Source organism: Terrapene carolina, unplaced genomic scaffold, assembly GCF_002925995.2.
Source record: "Terrapene carolina triunguis isolate 2854851 unplaced genomic scaffold, T_m_triunguis-2.0 Scaffold210, whole genome shotgun sequence".
Classification (NCBI taxonomy): Eukaryota; Metazoa; Chordata; order Testudines; family Emydidae; genus Terrapene; species Terrapene triunguis.
This window is the reverse complement of record NW_020664561.1, coordinates 35,129,794-35,150,992: the sequence shown is the minus strand read 5'-3', so window position 1 is coordinate 35,150,992 and position 21,199 is coordinate 35,129,794. Positions and strand designations below refer to the sequence as shown.

At 44.5% G+C, this 21,199-nt stretch overlaps 1 non-coding gene across 1 annotated transcript; it reads left to right on the top strand.

The window, feature by feature from the left end:
- The first annotated feature begins 18,947 nt into the window (after positions 1-18,947).
- TRNAR-UCU lies at positions 18,948-19,032 on the top strand. Its single transcript is given in 2 exon segments — positions 18,948-18,984; positions 18,997-19,032. It is a non-coding gene; the product is annotated as a tRNA-Arg (tRNA).
- Positions 19,033-21,199: the final 2,167 nt, after the last annotated feature.

The window sequence follows — 21,199 nt, the reverse complement described above, 5'->3', positions numbered from 1 at the left end:
AAGAATTAAAGTAGCCATCAAAGCACCCTACTGTAATATTATGAGATTAACAAAGAGAATAAGATCTCAGTCAATGCAAACTCAAATGGATTGGGATCACCCAGTTATTTATGCTTCCAAAGCACTGACTAAAACATAATAGAACTACACACAGACTGGAAAAAAAAAAGTGGGAATAGTTTTGGTTGTGAGGGGTTACATAAAGCCAGAAGCATTGGTGGTATAGTGGTGAGCCTAGCTGCCTTCCAAGCAGTTGATCTGGGTTCAATTCCTAGCCAGTGCAATGATGTGATGTTTTCTCTGCTGGGAATTGGTTTAACAGGGGGAGGGATAGTTTAGTGCTTTCAGCATTGGCCTGCTAAACCCAGGGTTGTGAGTTCAATTCTTGAGGGGGGCCATCTGGGGCAAAAATCAGTACTTGGTCCTGCTAGTGAAGGCAGGGGGCTGGACTGGATGATCTTTCAGGGTCCCTTCCAGCTCTATGAGATAGGTATATCTCCATTTATTATTATAATATGAACAGAAAAAAATGTCAAAGTGCAAACAGACTGTTGGAGACTATTGTGCACAGTATGGCCCCCACTTCAAAAAATGATCATGAAATTGCAAAAATACTCATCAAATGTGAAATACAGACCCTATAAGGAGCTTATTATAGTGCACGTGATTTCAAGAGTGCCTATAAATAGTGAAAGCAAGGTACTGCTTGAAGCAGAGCTCAAACTAAATATGACTCATTACTTTCCACATAGGAAACAGAAATTGATAAGCTCAGTTAAAAGTCACTGATCCAACTCACAATAGCACATGTAGGATCTGCCTCAGAACTGTGAACCTCAAACATTTGCCTAGAATGCTAACGGACACCCTGCCAGAAGACATGGCTCAAACTGGCACCTAGCCCCTTCAAGCTTCCCGTTACCCTAGAGGACAGCACTCTGAGAGGTTCTACACATGAAACCGTGGACAGATTTGGCACCAATAGGGAGCTGGCTTGATGTAATTGTTTGACAAATTGTTAGCTCTTCACATCTCCAAAATGGATTTGTACACGTAATCAGTGACATTCATAACAAAGGGCTTGAATCCTGAGAAGTGCTGAGCATCTCCTGAAACGGGCTAAGTATCCTCAGCTAAAGGAAGTCGATGGGAACTGAGGCTGTTCAGACTCTTGCATAATCAAAGTCCAAGTTTTCATCTCTCTGTGACATAGATGTAAACCACATTGGATCGTGGCTCATCTCTGTTCCAAAATCCTGACAATGACCCTCAATTATTCAAAATTTCCCTTTGGCCATCAATAGCTCAGACACAGCTGCAATGCTTGAGGTGCAGGGATGATGATTTAATTAAGTGGTGTGGGATGTATTTTCATGTTCTTATGTTACCCAAGTTGCTGCAGACACTTGTTTCTTTGTTTGTTCACACGAGAAGGTGAAAGGCTAAAATCAATATAATTTGTATTTATTCCAAAAGACGATAATCTAGGCAACAGGTATGTGAGTAAACATGAGTGAACTTTAAATAATGCCATTCCTCCCCAGTTCCCATGCTGATCATCAGTTATTTCACGTGACAAAATGAATAAGGGATCACAGTCAGTGCATAGACGCCAATAATTATTCACGCTGCGGGGAAAAAAATGTGCAAGAATAGGCACCATATGTGGCCCTGGTCATGGTAATTCATCCCTGCACCTCAATTAACTTGGTGCAGGAACTGAAGCTGAGACAAAATGGTAGCTCTGCCCCATCCCTATCTGGGAGCTTGCTGTGGTCCCAGGTATATGTTACCACAGCCTCTGGGCTGCCGTAACACGTGCCCCAGCTGCAACTACTCTTATAGGCTGCTCTGGCAGCTAGGAATATTTGGGTCATAGGAACATCCTGGCCGTGCCAATTCCCTCCCTGACATGTCCCAACATTCCCCCTTTCCCTCCCTCCCTCCTCTGCAGGAGTCTGTTGTGGGCGGTGCAAAGCTATCTATAATGTCTTCATGCATGTTAGGCACTTCAGCTATGGCTCTGTGGCACAATGGATAGTACATTGGCCTTCTAGAGGATGAAGGGATTCAAAAGTTCTAGGTTCAAGTCCCAACAGAGTTGTGTTTTTTCGGGGGAGGGATTGCTCAGTGGTTTGAACATTGGCCTGCTAAACCCAGGGTTGTAAATTCAATCCTTGAGGGGCCCATTTAGGGATCTGGGGCAAAAATCTGTCTGGGAATTGGTCCTGCTTTGAGCAGAGGGTTGGACTAGATGACCTCCTGAGGTCCCTTCCAACCCTGATAGTCTATGATTCTATGTCATAGAGGACTCCCCGAGAGGCTGTTATGGTGGATGTATCTGGCCCCTTTATGCAAGCACAGCCAGTGTAAAGCTATCACAATACATCTGTAAGTTTGGTTCTCAATGTATTCAGCATAAAGACATTTCTGACAATTTCTCTCACAGCTAGATCTGTGCAAATCAAAAAGCAGAGTCTGGTATACTTGTGCTGTCCTGATAATCAGCCAAAGCTACATTCACGGATTCTCAGAGGGGCAGAACTGAGCTATAATTAGATTACCAATCCACACACAGTACCAGAAGAGTAGTGTGGAATTTCTCAGCAAAAGGCTGTAATCATCTCACAATTATCTCTGTGGCAGTTAACCCATGACAGCTCTGCAAGCTTCCCCCATCTGGCAGCATATTTTAAGGATAAAGTTATGTGACAACCTGCTGGGATTCCTAGAACCAGAGTCACTGTGTTACCCCCTCTGCCTTATCAAGTGAAAGCTTTTGCTGTTGCTAAACTAGATGACAACTCCCTGACACACCAGCTTGTGTGCCTTGCCAGCAAACTCTTCAGGGCTCTGCCAGACTAAACCTTGCCTAGCAGGTAACAATCAGTGAATTCCAGCTCCTGCATTCCTCAGAGCTGTCTCTCTGCAATGCACAACCCCTATCATGGTCTGCCAACAGAGGTTATTAAATTCACTGTTCCCTTAAAAAGACATCTTACTACCTTAACTGGGATTAGCAAACACTCTGTTTTAATTAAAGCACTAAACTGGTTTACAGTAAAACAAGTTTATTAAACAAAAAGACTACCAATTAAGTGCTACCAATTATAAGGAATAGAGATAGAAAGGGCTACAGGCAAACAAAAGTGAAAATACGCTTCTATGACTAAACCTGATTTAACAAACTAGAGTCTCTTGTCCAAAGAAATGTTTCTAAGTCTCTTTTCCAGCATGGCTGACCACTCTCTCTGGCCAGGACCCTTCACAGAGCTCAAAGTGCTCTGTTCCTTTGTCTCCTTGGGTGAAGGATAATTTAGAGGTACTTGCCCCCTTTTTAAATAGTCCAATAAACCTTTGAAATGTATTCTGAACGGTATCCCCAGATAAAGTTCCTTTTCGCTGCTGGGTGTAGAGGCCATGCTGTCTCACGTAGATTTCAGGCTGGTTTCTTCCCCGCTGGTGATTTTTACAATGCAAATGATCTCTTCCTGCAACCTCCCATACAAATTAATAGCCCATTGAATCTGGCCACACCTGGTTTGAGGTGTTGGCCTCTTTCCTTTGTCTGGAGAAAACCTGGTTTATCAACTTCCCCCAACAAGCTTGGTTTAAACACATTTTAGTCATATATTTCCAGCATATCTATAAATTCCTTTGTGGGTTTACTCTACTTACATCATGCAAGAATATTAATGATCAGCGAGTTATTAGTTTTCCAATTATAGTTACCCAAAAGATGGACAGTAACATGTTATGACAACAGTGTGCCAGCTGGCATTGGGGAGCTCTTAGGGTCACAGGTTCCCTTTCAGGGGTGATTTTAGGTGGTTCCTCATGCCCTCCCATTTCCCAGAGACATGTCCCTTGGGAACTGCTCGTGGGGAGCATCCTTAGTGTCTCACACACATCCTGGAGGCAGGTTCTACTCAGTTAACTGACAGACAATCAGATGGGGAAGGTTCTTAAAGGTCCTTAAAGGGACAGTGTACCTAAACAGCAATCTCCTGGTCGATAGCCTGAAAAAACAGGAGAGATCTATCAGGCTAAGGATTCTCCCAGCCCCCCAGTGGTGAGGGGCAGGCAGCAGCCCCTCGCCAACAATGAGACAGGTGATTATGTGCAGAACCCTCAAATGTCCCTGCAGAAGCAATTGCACAAGGATCCACTGAAACTGTCCTTTTAGAAACATTTCCTGCCCCCTTCTTGTAGGATCAGACCACTCCACATCCCATTATATGATCTAGGGAAAGGTTCTAATCTCCTAGCCACAGGTGTGTGCATTTTTCATGTACATTGTTGAGAAGTGCCAGATGGCAGCTTGTTCCCTTCTCTCTCTCTTCTGCTGGCACCATGTGAACAGGTCGCTATAGCACTACCATTCCACAATTGAGAAAGAGGGGAACTAGGAATAGGTAGAAGGACTGCTCAGGAGGAGGCAATCTCATATAAGCTGGTTCTGAGGTAGCTGTCTCAGGCCATGTCTACAATACAAAGTTAAGTTGACTTCATGTAAGTCACCATTGAGCCTTAATTTAAGCAAGTTGATTTTGCATGTCCACATTACGCTCATTGTGTTGTCGTAGTGCATCCTCACTAGCAGGGTTTACATTGACGCACGGAGCACAGCGTTGTAAGTAATTATCCCAGAGTGCACGTAGCTGAGTGGAATTTTGGGTTGGGCTTACAATGCCTTATGTGACCAAAACATTGGCGGGGTGATTATGGCATCCCATGATGCCCTTACCTCCCTGAAATCAACAGCAAACAAACCAAGCCTTTTCCATAAGCCTGGGTTACCTGCGTGGACACCATAGCACCATAAGCATTACCCACCCAGCTGTACACTGTTGTTGTGAGCATTACAAACACCTTGCACCTTATCTTGCAGTATTTACACAGCCGATACAGGAACCGCCACGCAGAACAATGTGATGCCACACAAGCAGCCCTGCTGGAAGACAGAGTGGAGAAATTCACAGTTGCTGGTGACAGTAACGCATCACCTTGACATAGTTGAGTGCCGTTTCTGGGCCCAGGAAACAAGCACTGATTGGTGGGACTGCATTGTTATGCAGCTATGGGATGACGAGCAGTGGCTGCAGAACTTTCGATGGCATAAGGCCACTTTCCAGGAACTGTGCGAAGAGCTTTCCCCAGCCCTGAAGCACAGCAATACTAAAATGAGAGCTGCTCTGACAGTGGAGAAGTGAGTGGCAATAGCTCTGTGGAAGCTTGCAACACCAGACTGCTACCGGTCAGTGGGGCATCAATTTGGAGTGGGTTCATCTACCATGGGATCTGTTGTGATCCAAGTTTGCAGGGCCATCAACAGACTTCTGCTAAGAAGGGTAGTGACTCTGGGCAATGTGCAGGACATAGTGGATGGTTTTGCTGGGATGGGGTTTCCTAACTGTGGTGGGGCGACAGACGGAACGCATATCCCTAGCTTGGCACCAGACCACCTTGCTAAAGTGTACATAAACTGAAAGAGGTACTTCTAAATGGTGTTGCAAACACTGGTGGATCATAGGAGCCATTTCACTGACATCAATGTGGGATGGTCAGGAAAGGCGCATGACGCGCACACCTTTAGGAAAATAGATCTGTTCAGAAAGCTGCAAGCAGGGACTTTCTTTCCAGACTGCAAAATAACTATTGGTGATATTGAAATGCCAATCATGATCCTGGGAGACCCAGCCTACCCTTTGCTCCCATGGCTCATGAAGCCATACACAGACAGCCTGGACAGCAATAAGGACTGGTTCAACCATAGGCTGAGCAAGTGCAGAATGGTAGTGGAATGTGCATTTGGACATTTAAAAGGTTGCTGGCACTGTTTGCTTACTAGGTTGGACCTCAGTGAAAGCAATATCCCCATTGTTATTGCTGCCTGCTGTGTGCTCCATAATATCTGTGAAACAAAGGGAGAAAAGTTTCCGCCTGGGTGGGGTGGTTGAGGTAGATTGCTTCAATTTTGAGCAGCCAGACACCAGGGCAATAAGAAGAGCACATCGAGGACCTCTGCATCTCCATGAAGCTTTGAAAACCAGTTTCAACAATGAGCCAGAGTAAGGTGACACTTATCTGTGTTGTTCCTTACCAAACTGTCCCCTCTATTGCATTTTATCCCCTGTAAACTCCACCCCCACCAACCACTCTGTGTTGAATGAATAAAGAACTTTTTCTCCTCAATCTGTTAAGTTTTATTATGCACACAAACACAGAGACAGCAAAGAAAAGTAAGATATCAGCCCTTTTGCCCCAGTTTAACACTGTGGGGGGAGAAACAAGGAAAGCTTGCTTACAGATGCACTGCAGTAACAATCAAAGGTGTGGGAACTGGCGCCTTCTGGTCCTTGTATCCTCCCCTGGTGCTGAGTGCAAGGGAGACCGAACTCCCCCCTGGCCTCATAAGACGTTTGGGGGAGGAGGCTGTAGAATTGGGCATTGATGGCAGCAGGTTCAGCATAGGCTGCAAAAAGACTCTAGCACACAGCTGCCTTTCCTGAACCTCAACATGTCTGATTGCTCCTTCATAATCCGCAGCATCTCTTCCTAATGGCATGTTCTTGTTCCCTGCATACTCTCCTGTCCACATTCTTGGACACTGTAATCCTCCATGCTCTGAGCTCCGTCTTGTCACTCTCTGAGGCACGCATTAACTCACTGAACATGTCCTCCCGAGTCTTCTTTTTCCGCCTTCTAATCTGGGAAAGACTTGGTCCCGGTGTGGAGGATGTGCCGACGGACAAGGTTTCAGCTGCAAGGAATGCAAAGCACAAGGGTAGCATTGACAGTGCATACATTGTTTCTGGTGCAAGGTTAATTTTTTTTTTTTTTTAAATAAAAACCACCCCTCAATACACTTCACTGCAAGCCACATGTAAATGACAACCGCTGGCTATTGCAAGAGTTGGTTTGCTGCTCCAGCCATGGTGAGTAAGGCCACGAGGCATGGGCGAGAGGTCTTGTGCTGCTGCTTTTGTGAAGACATCCTTGGAATGGAACTCAAGAAAAGTCCCCTTTCCCCTAGCAACCTGGATGGTGCTTGAGGACAGGCACCAGCATAAAGACCCCCAAATAGTTTGTTTTTTTACAAAAGCAGCACTGGGTTGGGGGGGAAGGGAGATAAACAGGAAACAGTCACCCCACCCCACCCTTTCCTCCCCCCCCCCCCCCCCCCCCCCTTCCAAAACACGGGACCCCCTTCCAACCCAACCACGGCACGCTTGGGAAAGCATGGTTGTGTGAACCAGATTTCACCAAACGGGGGGGTAGATTATTTGTTGAATTGTTTGTAGTTTAAGGGCTAGCATTGAAAACTTCCCCCATTTCCCCTAGGTGACCCTATGCGATCTCTCTCTCCTGAGGCTAACAGAGGCAGCAAGAGAGCAGATGCTGCAAGTGTCTGGGTACAGACCTGGTCCTTATGCTGCAATGCTGTGTGCTGAAATGATGCCAGCCTTTACTACTGGAGTGGCGCGGGAAAGTGTCCTACCATGGTGGATGAAATAAGGCAGCCTTTCCCAGAAACCTTCTGCAAAGGATTGCAGAGTACCTCCATGAAAGCTTCCTAGAGATCTCCATGGAGGATTCCCAAGCCATCCCCATGCACATAAACAGTCTTTTCGGAGAGCACCCTCTGCGTAGCTGGAGTAGCCACCGATACCCATGACATCTACTTTTTTGTTCAGATTAAACATAAAAAAATAGCATGTAGCTCCTACAGTTTGATTGGAAATGTGTACTCACCAGAGGTGCCTTCCCTGGCATCATGCTTCGCCATCAACTGGTCCTGTGAAGGGATGGGCTCCAGGGTTAAAAATAGTTCTTGGCTGTCGGGGAGAATGGATCCTCCGCTTGCCTGCCTCACATTCTCCTCCTCCTCCTCTTCATCAATGATGTCCTCCTTGTTGTTGCTCGAGGTCGCCCGGGAGGTATCCATGTAGCGTTTTGGGGTAGTGGTAGGGTCACTGCCGAGAATCACATGCAGCTGCTCATAAAAGCAATATGTCTGTGGGGCACAACCAGAATGACTATTCGCCTCCCTTGTCTTCTTGTATGCTTGCCAAAGCTCCTATATTTTCATGCAGCACTGCTGTGTGTCCCTGGTGTAGCCCTTCTCTCCCATGCGATCTCTTCACAGGTGTCCGTGTTTCTTCTGCTGGATTGGAACTCTGCCTGCACAGACTCTTCTCCCCACACAGCAATAAGATCCACCACCTCCTGTGTACTCCATGTTGGAGTGTGTTTGCGGCCTTTAGTCTCCATGATCAGCTGTGCTGACGAGTTCTCCATGCTGATCAAAAAGAAATGAAAATTCGAAAGGTCCTGGGGCTTTAACAGGGGAGCGGCTGTTTCCTGTGTACCTGGCTGATGTGCAGTGGAGTTGAAAGTGCTCTCCAGAGAGGTCACAGCGGAGAACTGTGGGACACTTCCTGGAGGCCAATTCATTCAAATTACACAATGCAGTGTCTACACTATCTCCATGTCAACCCATGGATGTCAAATCAAGCACTATGCCTCTCGCGGAGATGGAGTATAGAAGTCGACTTTACAGGCAACTTGGGACTCGGTAGTGTAGACTCATACATTATTACAGGGGTTCTCAAACTGGGGGTTGTGACCCCTCACGAGGTTACTGGCGGGGGAGGGGGGTTGCAAGCTGTCAGCCTCCACCCCCAAACCCTGCGTTGCCTCCAGCATTTATAATAGTGTTAAATATAAAAAAAAAATGTGTTTTTAAATATAGGCTTGTTGTGTGAAAGAGGTCACCAATACAAAAGTTTGAGAACCACTGCATTATTCGATTGACTTAATGCAGCTTATATTGACCTAAGTTTGTAGTGTAGACCAAGCGTATGAGACTGCCTCTTTCTTCAGTGTCCCATGGTCTCAGCAAGAAGGTTTAAGCTAATATTCCCCCAGGAAACACTTTATCTATAGAGAATGCCTTTCTGCTGATGCAATCATGTGCAGCTCTGCAAATTGCTCCAGCTGGAAAGCCATGAGAGCTCAAACTGCCAACCTTTCACAGGAGATGCAAGACATCTCTTTATTCAAGCTGTGATGCTGGCAGACCAGATGCCAGCTCATGCCAAGGCCCTTAGGCATGACAAATGAATAGCTGGAAACCAGATTGTCTCACCTCTGTGTAGTACTGTTAAGATAGGTATTGGACTTGTACCAATATGTATGTGTTTAGACTTTATGAAATGCTTGTAAATTACTTCATGCATTAATCTCACTTACAACCTCTATATCCCATTTTATATGTTAATTCTTACGTGTTAGTTCTATAACTTTAAAATGTTTGTTTTGAAACTATGTAACTCACCAAACAGGAAAAAAAAGTCACCTACTGCAAAATGCTGGATTCCTACAGAAGGTGTTATCTCCTCCTGCCTATCAGGAAGGACTATTGAATCCAAATGGGCCACTGTGGAACAAAGATTTTGTTGATTGCTTCTCCCGCAGTCCTGAAGAGGGCACATGCCAAAGCCCTCATTCTGTCACAGCTTGAACACTGGGGGAAGGGAATAAAAATGCCTGTTAAAGAGAACTACTTATCCATTTGCTGCTTGAACTCTGAGCGGTTGAGGATTTCTAAGTGTATGCAAGGAGTCCCCAGCTGTTTTGCCTGTATTAGCCCTAAAGGATATACAGAGTCTGATTACTATACAAGTTTCCATTACCTGTTGAAACCTGACTGAAACTCAATTGTGTGTGTATGCTTACCTGCTTTAACCTTGTAATTAACTCATTTCTTTTTCCTAGTTAATAAACCTTTAGTTAGTTTATTACAGGATTGGTGACAAGCGTTGTCTTTGGCGTGAAATCTAAGGTACAAATTGACTTGGGGTCAGTGACTGGTCCTTTGGGACTGGGAGTAACCTGAATATTTTGTGGTCATTGGTGTAAAGTGACCATCTATCACAGAGTCAAGATTGCCTGGGTGGCAAGATAGATCGGAATGCTGAAGGGGACAGTCTGTGACTCCATGTTAAGGCTGTTATAATGCTTGAGGACTTTACACTTGTTGCTTGGTTGGTGAAATCTAAGTATAGAACTCACAACCAGTTTGGTGTTTGTGCCCTGCTTCTTAACAGTCTGCCCTGAGGTTGGTATTCTTGCTCATGAGCCGCTCCAGACAGCACGACACAGGCTGATAAGAATGAATGCTGGAACGCACAGGGTAAACAGTCTCCTTGAAGACTGTAATAGGGTGGCCATCTCCAGACTACCCATTCATAGCATGGGGTGGCCCTGCAGCGTTCTTTCCTTAGTAGTCCTCTGTTCAGGGCTCCTCAGTAACTTCACAGATGCTCTCTCATACCAATTACACCCTTACTTGGGCTAGTTCCAAAATTAAGTCCTCAGAGTCCAAATCAAAAGGCTTTTACATTCATCCTTCCCCACTCTTAATCAAGCTACTCATAGGCTTTCCTGCTGGAGACTTCCCTGCCTTGGCAGCCATTCCGAGCCCTACCTAGCTGGAGTTTTTTCACCCCTGGTGTCTCAGGATCCCTTACAGGAGCCTTCTTGTTCTCTGCAATCTACAGGCACCTTCTAATGCCCTACAGCCCTCTCATCCCCACTCCAGGACTTTCCTTTTCTATCCCAGAGGTCTGATTGTGTCCCATGACCTTCATTTTCCCCACCTGGGGAGGACAGCTGGCTGTGTCACAGGTGGAGCTGAGACCCATCACTCTATATAGGGCCAGCCACCCTGTGACAATCAACAATTCTTTAATGTTTGGACCCTGAAGGACATGCCCTATATTTTATTGATGGGAAATAGCACAACATTATAACTATTCCTGGCTCTGCCATTCATTCCTTAGCCAAGTCACTTTAACCTCCCATTGCCTCAGTTTCCCCATCTGTCAAATGGGCATGATACTCAGATTAGTACATTGCTTTAAGATCTACAATGATAAGAGCTAGTCTCTAAGGTGCCACAAGTACTCCTGTAATAAATGTTGTAAAGTATACCCAGATATCATTGTAACAGGCACCTTATAAAGATGTGTAATAAAATAATCCAAAAATCATCAAAAATCATAAATATAATGAAGGTGCTTGATCACTTCTCCACACTTCCGGGGGAACTGCAGTCCACTGTCTAGCCACTTCCTTCCATGGCAAGTGAAGTCTACTGTTTAACCACTTCCCCAGTGGTGAGGAGCAGGGGGGAGGAGACCCAGACACAGACCCACCCACTACTCCGGGTCCCAGCCCAGAAACCCTATATATAGCAGCCACTTACGGCATCCTCTCCTACTCCTTTGTGGATCTCCCTGAGCCACTTCCCTGCAGCTCCAGTAGCCTCTTTGCCCTAGCCCCAGAGCCTGAGGGTACGTCTTCACTTACATCCGGGTCCGGATGTAAGCAATCGGTTTTCTGAGTTCGATTTATCACGTCTGGTTAAGACGCGATAAATCGATCCCGGATCGATCCCGGAAGTGCCCCGGATCGATCCCGGAAGTGCTCGCCGTCGACGCTGGTACTCCAGCTCGGCAAGCGGAGTACGCAGCATCGACGGGGGAGCCTTCCTGCCGCGTCTGGACCGCGGTAAGTTCGGACTAAGGTACTTCGAATTCAGCTACGTTATTAACGTAGCTGAATTTGCGTACCTTAGTCCGAAGTGGGGGGGTTAGTGTAGACCAGGCCTCAGCCTGCTGCCCTCAGCCTGCAAGGCAGCCAGTCTACCTCCCTCCTCAAGCTCCAGGGAGTGACTTCCTCTGCTTTGCCCTGCAGCCCTTCTTATATGAGCCTGCTGGGCCATGATTGGCTGCTCCCTTCAGACCCTTTCTAATTGTCTGCCTCCAGCGCAGCCTCCCTGCTTTTAACCCCTTTTCTGCTAGTGTGGGACAGCTGCCGCAAAACACTGCCCTAATGTGCACCTGCAGTTAAAGCATCCCGGAGCTAGCTCCAGAATAGGGAAGGCACAAAGGTAACATAAACTCACTTTTTTCACCTTCTTAGGTCCAGCGCAAAGCAGAACTTCGGTACAGGGAGGAATCAGACTCACAAGATCTTATTCTGCAAGCTGTATGTATTGCCCATGAGCTGCTAGAATAAGACGTCTTATTTCGCATGCAGCAGCACCACCTGCTGGCCAACAAACAAGGCAGACTTTGCACTGGAACTGTAGACAGGACAAAGGAGGAGATTAATTGATTAGAATAATTTGGAATATCATTTTGGGCTTCTTTTGTTTAATTGTTTTATTAACCAGTAACTTTTACTTAGGGGGGGAGGGATAGCTCAGTGGTTTGCACATTGGCCTGCTAAACCCAGCATTGTGAGTTCAATCCTTGAGGGGGTCATTTAAGGAACTGGGGTAAAAATCTGTCTGGGGAGTGGTCCTGCTTTAAGCAGGGGGTTGGACTAGATAACCTCCTGAGGTCCCTTCCAACCCTGATATTCTATTTTACTTAGTGGAGGAAGGGTACGGGGTCAACTTGTCAGCTGGTAAATTCCACGTAGTGTGTGATACGATCTCCAGCTTCCCAGATCAGCCCAATAACATGCCACACTTCACATTGGCAAATGTCTTAATGCACCAGGAGGATGACATAACAAATCAGGGAGTTATATGAGTCAAAATGTATATTTTGGGGATCCTCTGAAAGCCTCTATTCCCTATTGTATCCATCCTCAGAGGAGAACTGAATGTGGCTCTAGGTCCATGGAAAGTCCCTTATGTCTTCTCCATTCATCTTACCTCCTTAATCACATAGCAGGACTTCTTCAGGGACCTCATCAGCAGCCATCTTATCCTCCTATACCAGGATGTAAACAAATTAAGCACATAGAAAATCTGAAAAAAAATAGAAGAGGCTAGTAAGAATCTCACAGGCTTTCACAGGCACATATTCAGCATCACACTTCTCACTATGAACTGAAGTCTGATTTCGCACTGTTTGGCAGCTTGTGCAGTCATTTACTCTTATGCTAAGCAGGCGTATAATGATATCAAATCAGAATGGAAGCATTTGAAGAGTTTCTTTAAATACATTAGGAGCAAGGGAAAGATGAAGGAAAGCATAGGTCCTCTACTTAGCAGGAAAGGAGAACTAATAACTGATGCTATCAAGAAGGCTGAGGTATTTAATGCTTATTTTTGCATCAGTCTTCACTAAAGGGGTTAATGGTGACCAGATACTCAACACAATTAATAATAACACAGGGAAAGAACACAAGCCAAAATAGGGAAAGAACGGGTTAAAGAATATTTAGACAAGTTAGATGTATCCAAGTTGGCAGGGCCTGATGAAAGTGCTCCTAGGGTACTTAAGGAACTAGCTGCAATCTTGGACCCGTTAGCAATTATCTTGGAGAACTCAAGGAGGACAGGTTCCAGAGGACTGGAAAAGGACAAATGTAGTACCTATCATTAAAAAGGGGAACAAAGAGGACAGGGCAAATTATAGCCCAGTCAGCCTAACTTTAATACCTGGAAAGATATTGGAACAAATTATTAAGCAACCAATTTGTAAGCACCTAGAGCATAATAGGGTTATAAGGAATAGCCAGACAGGGTTACTGGCCTAGTGGATGGGGGGAACATAGATGTGATATATTTTGACACAGTCCCACATGACATTCTTGTAAGTAAACTAGGGAAATGTGGTCTAGATTAAATTACTATAAGGTTGAAAGACCATATTCAAAGAGTAGCTATCAATGGTTTGCTGTTAAACTAGGAGGACATATCTAGTGGGATCCTATGGGGGCAGTCCTGGATCTGGTACTATTCAATATTTTCATTAATGACTTGGATAATGGAGTCCGCTTATAAAATTTGCTGCTAACACCAAAGCTGGGAGGGGAGGCAAACACTTTGGAGGACAGGTTCAGCATTCAAAACAACCTTGACAAATTGGAGAATTGGTCTGAAACCAACAAGATGAAATTCAATAAAGATAAGTGCAAAGTATTACACTTAGGAAGGAAAAATTAAATGCACAATTACAAACCAAGGAATAACTGACTATGTGGTAGTACTGTTGAAAAGGATCTGCGGTGAGCTTATTGTGAATCACAAACTCTATATGAGTCACCAATGTGATGCAGTTGTGAAAAAGGCTAATATCATTCTGAAGTATATTAACAGGGTTATTATATATAAGACATGGGAGGTAACTGTGTCCTGCTCCACTTGGTGCTGGTGAGGCCTCAGCTGGAGTACTGTGTCCAATTCTGGGCGTCACACTACAAGAAAGATGAGGAAAAATTGGAGAGAGTCCAGACTAGAGCAACAAAAATGATACAAGGTTTAGAAAATATGACCTATGTAGAAGGTTAAAAAAACTGGGGAAGGTTCTGTCTTGAGAAAAGAGGACTTAGTGGGGACCTGATAATCTCCAACTATGTTAACAGAAGTTATAAAGAGGACCGTGATCAATAGTTCTCCATGTCCATGAAGGTACAACAAGAAGCAATGGGCTTAATCTGCAGCAAGGGAGATTTAGGTTAGGGTAGTTACGCTCTGGAACAAGCTTCCAAGGGAGATTATGTTTTCCTTATTACTGGAGGGTTTTAAGAACAGGTTAGACAAACACCTGTCAGGGATAGTCTAGGTTTACTTGATCCTGACTTAGTGCAGGTGACTGGATTTGCTGACTTCTCGAGCTCCCTTCCAGCCCTACATTTCTATAATTCTTACAGTCACTTTGCACTGGAGTAAATATGGTATTGCCAATCCTAAGTGTTCACAAATCATGAGATTTAAAAAATAATAATACATTTGGGGGGTTTATTTGCCTCCTGTTTTTTGAGATTTAGGGTACACTCAGATCACATTTTTAAAGCTTTTCTCACATCCACGAGGGCTAGAAACTTCATTTAAAAAAGAAAGAAAGAAAGAAAGAAAGAAAGCTGAGATTCTCACATAGAGTTTAAGGCCAGAAAGGACCACTCGATCATCTAGTCTGACCTCCTGTTTATCAAAGGCCACCAACACCACCGAGCACCCACACACTAAATCCAACAACTGAAATTAGACCAAAGTATTACAGTCCACAAAGGTAGCCTGTTATCTGACACAGGCAGAGAATAGGAAGGACCGAGGTGCATCATTGTTTGAGGCCCCTGCAATGGCAGGGAAACGATTAAATGAAATACACCCAGATAATGCTGAAAAGTGACCCGCACCCACTTGCTGCAGAGGAAGGTGAGAAAAAACCCAAGGTCACTGCCAATCTGACCTGGGAGAGAATTCCTTCCAAACCCTACATTTGGTGATTAATTAGTCCTACATATGTGAGCTAGAACCACCCAGCCAAGCACCTGAGAGAGACTGCTCAGTGCCACTTCAGAGCCCTGGCACACCCCACCCTGTGTCACATCTCCAGCCAGGATCCCCGATGCTTCAGGGGAAGGAGATACAAAAACCTTCCAGAATATATTGGGGGGCAGGGGAGAATTCCTTCCTGACCCCTGGTGGTGGCCAGTTAAATCCCTGAAGTATGAGCTTTAGGAATACAAGACAAGCCTGAAGTGAGCCCCCAGGCTACTGAGCCCTGCCCCACACCATTATATGCATGCAACCCAATCATGCAATTGCACTCATAAATTTATACAGCTCTTTCTTAAAAACTAATTAAGTTGTTTATCCCCACAACTTCTATTGGGAGGCTCTTCCAGAACCTCACCCCTCTGATGGTTAGAAACTTTCTTCTAATTGCCAGCCTGAATTTGTTCATGGTCAGTTTATAATCACTTGTTCTTGTGCCAACACTATCCTTTATCTTAAATAGCTCATCACCCTGCCTGATACTTACCCCCCTAATGTATTTATAGAGAGCAATCATATCCCCTTCTAAACCTTTTTGCAAGTCTAAACAAGCCAAGCTCTTCTAGTCTCCTCTCATAAAATAAGCCCTCCATTCCCCTGATCATCCTAGTAGCTCTTCTCGCCACCTGTTCCAGTTTAAATTAATCTTTCTTGAACATGGGTGACCAGAACTGTACACAGTATTCCAAATGGGGTCTTACCAATGCCTTGTGCAATGGCATTAAATACTTCTCTATTTTTACTGGAAATGCCATGCTTAATACATCCCAGGATCACATTTGCCTTTTTCAGTCACGTGCTTATTATATTAGTGCCTATGGGTCTTTTCTACCTCTACCTACTATGATCCTACAACCTGTTCAAAATCCAACTGTCCTTAGGGCATGATTACAGCTCTTGACCGAAAATCCTGACCTGGTTGAAGTTAAAGGAAGTTTTGCATGGACTTGGTGCTGGAATTTTACTCCTTCTGTTTCTGAGGACTTGATTTAGCAACAGGCACCCACCATCATTTAGAGCAATGTCACAGGTATATTAATCACTCAAGAACTCAATTGTAATCTACACTTGTTTTCATTTAGATTTGGGATAATTCATTCATGTAATCTATAGAAGTTTCACTCTCTAATTTATCCTGCTTTTGATCTCTCCACCCATACATTTTTTTACAGAGTTCAAAAATATCTTTTAATTGGAACAATCTCTCTCTCTCTCAGTGACTTTAGTCATAGACTCATCATTCCAACATCAAACACAAGTGCTAAGTAATTTACAAACAAAAATAAATACATAACTCCTGGAGAGCTAACAATCTAAGGTCCCAGTCCCATAAAGACTTATGCATGTGCTTAACTTTCTACAGTGTGAGTGGTCCCATTGAAGTCTTTGCAGAACTGGGGCCCAAATGGTAATACTGTAAAGAAGAAAAAGTCATGGTTAAGTGTATTATTTCATTTGGGTATCTAAACTACAAATTCACCTATGAATTGTACACACAATAAACGCTGAAAAAAACGTATCTCTCATCCCTGCTCACCTCTTTATTTTACACATTTTTTTTACATCTTGTTTTTCAGATTGTGAACTCTTTGAGGATGGGTCTGTGTCTTTTACTAGATGTCTGTAAAGCATCTTCTAGCACAATGGGGTCCTGACCTGGTTGAAGCCTCTAATTATTAATGTAATTAATAAATAAAATAATTAATATAAACTATGTGTGCAATATTGGGTGGCATAGTTTGATATTTTACTTTACATAGAAATATCTTAGAATTTCTTTCTATTGGTACCTTCAGCAGGTCAAAGAAAATCTTATCTAAGAAATTCTTGCCCCTCTGTGGGATATGTTATGAGCCAGATTTTGCACTATATATTTTGCAAAGCCATTTTATGTTCCTTGTAGTCATTCTGAATTGACCCATTGTGCCATTATCATAACAGAAAACAAGACCCGCTCTGAAGTAGTTTGAAGGAACTTGTACAAAAACAGAACATATAAATCCAAAAGAAAAGAAGCCTTACAGTGTTGCACTTTTCTGGGTTTCATGCTTCACAAGCACCACCATTTGTGTATAAGGGGCCAGTGAATGGAAATTTATTAGTTCTAAGATTGCCAAGATGGCCTGGTAATTACTGCAGAAAAATTCTACAAAAGCCATATTATCTGCCAAACAGATAATTACATTCTGTTTACCTAAATCCCTGCTGCAATTTCAACCGGATACAGTAGTCCACTTCCCATCCTAAACCATTGGGTAGCATTGCTGTGCATTACATAGTCACAGCTGCCCAGTTGCACCCCAGAGGTGGTTGCACTTCAGAAGTAAGTATATCTATCTAATTTATTTCACATTTGTTTTTCTCAGGTTTGATTCCAGGTGCAAAAGTGTTTCTATGCCTTCCACACCACAAAAACTGGCATCTAGCCTGGAAACTACTGAAGTATCCGGTGCGGATTGCACAGGAATGTTTTTCTGTCATTAGTCCCCTAGATGTTTTGTCTTCCAGATTTCCACACATTATCTGATTCATCTGGTGTCCAGAATCACTGCAATAATTTGTGTAATGCTGCAATTGATCAGATTGTCACAAACAAAACCATCATTGTTGCAAATTCAGTGGGTGAAGCTGTAGTTGTCTTAGAAATGCTGATTTTGTTTTTTCACTGAAGATATACAGTGCAAAAATCAGCATCCTAGAAATAATTTTCTCGTCACAAACTTCAGAGTGCGCAAAGGTTTCAAGAACAACAAGGAGTCAGGTGGCACCAAAGGTTTCAAGCAGACGCAACATATATATATTTTTTTTACCATTGCTGCTATGGCTTCAGAAGTAGAGCCTTCAAGTTTATGTTCCTTCATGTTTATGACAAAGCCAAAGCAATGTCAAGGGAAAGGATTATTAATACTCCTATCAACAAACACAGTGATATAAAACATGCTTAATACATCTAAGGCTGATTTTATTTATGGACATTTATTTAGTGCTCATTGCTACAGTACCTAACAGGACCCAATCCAACAAACACATATGCATACTTTACTTATGTACATACTTGTAGGATCAGTTCCACAGTATGCTCTAAAAATAATTTCTCAATAATAAAGATAATAAATGATTAATAATAAATAATAAACACAATCATGTTTAAAATGAATAAAAACATTAATAAAATAAATGCTTAGTGATAGAAATAACAGCATTACCACGATTTGTTAATGTCTGTACAGCACTTTGAATATGTGCTGTGCTATTATCGTTGAACTATTTTGTATAATAAATGTATAGTTATAAGCATAAACCTAATGATTTGAAATAAAATATAGAGATTTAATATTATATTTATTAGTATTGATTAAAATATAATTAATCAGCAATAAAATAGACTTTAAAATTCTTTTAAAATAACTTTCCTTTTTAAAAGTTTTTAAACTAAATTTGAGAAGCAGCAGTTTAAGAAAGGGCTGTAGGAGTGAGTGGGGTTGTTTGGGGACATGATTCTTTTCAGGACCTGATCTAATTGGGTTAAGTAAAGAAGGGAGGCCCCCATCTCTTGCTGCAGACCCATTGCCCCCAGTACAGCAGGAAGGAACGCTCTAACTATAGGTTGTATGGCTGATGTGCAAAGAGTCCAACAGGTGGCTCCGTGGCGCAATGGATAGCGCATTGGACTTCTAGAGGATGAAGGGATTCAAAGGTTCCGGGTTCGAGTCCCGGCGGAGTCGCGGTTTTTATTATTTTTATTATCCTTTTTTTAAATTGATTTAATAAAGTATTTTAACTTTTACTCCTGGCAGCCTTCCCCGCCGCAGCACGGACCGACCGGAGCTGGAAGCTGCCCTAGTTGGGCCCTGCCTTCAGCCCCCAGCGGCCGGACTCGGTGCCTCCGCTCGGGATACCGGGCTGAAGGGAGGCCGCGCTCGGGCCGCCCCGACGGGGGTGAGTGCGGCCGGGGCGGGTCGGCCCCTGGCCACGGACCCCAGGGCTCTGCTCCCCCGGCCCCGGTGCGGGCTCGGCCCGACATCTGGGTGCCTCTCCCAGGCGCTCGGGGCGTCCTTGAGGTGGGGAGCGAGTCACCCCCACGGGCCCGCCGCCCGCTCCCGCGTCAGCCCCGCGGGACTCGCCGCCCCTCAGCGCCGCTCGCCCCGGGCAGCGGTTGCCCCCCCACACACACACACCCGCACCCGCTCGGGTACGGGGAGCCCCGGCCCGCCACAGGCCCGGGGGGGGGGCGCCGGGGGGCCCGGGGGGGGGGGGGGGGGGCGCTGACCCGCCTCTGCGCGCCTGGCACGAAGGCGGAACACAGCGCTGAAGCCGGGCGCCAGGGGGCCCGGGCTGCTGCTTTCCCCGAGCCGAGCCCCTTTGTAACACAGGAGTCCCCCGGGCGCACTGCACTGGCAAGCCCGCTGCCTGGCACCCAGCTTTGGCCCAGGACACCCAGCCACCCCTCGAGCAGCCCTAAGCACAGGCGGGACAAGGGCAGCACCACAACGCCCGGGGGACTCAGCTCTGGTCGCTCAAGCCTCCGAGCAGGGCCGTAGCGTAGCAACAAAGAACGTGGCCCCCTCCGAACATATGTCCGGGCGGGGCCCCTTACAATGCAGAAACTGGAATGCGGTATTTATTTTGCCACTTTTAGAGGCCCCCTTCCTTACGGGGCCCCCTCCGGTTGGAGGGTACGGAGGGCGCTCGCTACGCCTCTGCCTCCGAGCGCCTGATAAATTTACCTGGCCCTGGGGCGAAAGCACGGACTGGGTAAAGACGTACACGAGCAGGCTCCAGCTAGCAACCAATAGGGCTCTGCGTGAACATGAAGCCTCACTGGAAAGCGTTTATCTCGGGTACATTTCTATTATAACTTAACCTTGCAAAATTCTGCTCAACCCCTTCCTTGGGAAAAATGTTTGGGTTTTTAGGGATGGCTGGGAGGTGTTTACATGAATAAAAGATCATGGGTTTTTATGCTGCTAAAGAGATTCTAGTCTGGGGCTGGCAGATTTTCATTCCACTTTTATAAAGCCAGTACAGATGCTGTATCTAGACAGTCGTCGACTTTACAACCTTCAATTTACAAAGAATAGCACTTATGCTGTTTCTGAATTGATACCCACATTCAACTTATGACAGTTAGTTTCAACTTTATGATGCTCAGGCCCACAATGGCCTGTATTGCGATTCTTGTAAAAATATACTCTCAACTCCTCAAAACAGCACGTATTCGCAAAAAAGCAATCCTGTAGCTGCAACGTCTTTAGTCTGTAGGTACAATCTATCCTAGTGCATGCAAAATATACAAAATAAGTTATTGTTCTCTTTAAAGAAACACCCCATTTGCACTGATCATTTGAGGAAGAAGATTTTCAAACAAGTTTATTTAAAAGTAAGTCAAATTCATCCTTGAGAGCACTGCAATGAAGTTAGTGTTGAATTTGGCCTGTTATGTTTGTTATTGTTTTCCTCTAAAAAATGCACATTCAAAAATTACAGAAGTGATTAAAAAAGCATTTCAATCATCTTTAAACCCAGCAAGAAAGAGGAAGCCCTATTTTACCACCACCAATTAAACACTAGCAAAAAATCTTCAAATTTCAAATCCTCTGACTTTTAGTCATGTGCATTAATATAGTCTTTTCCATCTTGCATAATCTCTCCTACAGCTCCATCTCCTTCTCCTGCCAATTGCTTTAATTATAATCATGCCACTTGTCTGTCAGATTTTAAAAACAAAATCACTAAGGGAGAAGAAGTAGGCCCAACAAACTTACAATAAAACACATGTGGCTACTAACATAAATGCAATACTGGCACAGTATAATGGTCCTCTACCACATAAATGTGGTGGTGACAGAGGCATTTCTTTCAAAGCATGAGACATTAATCCAAGCACCATAT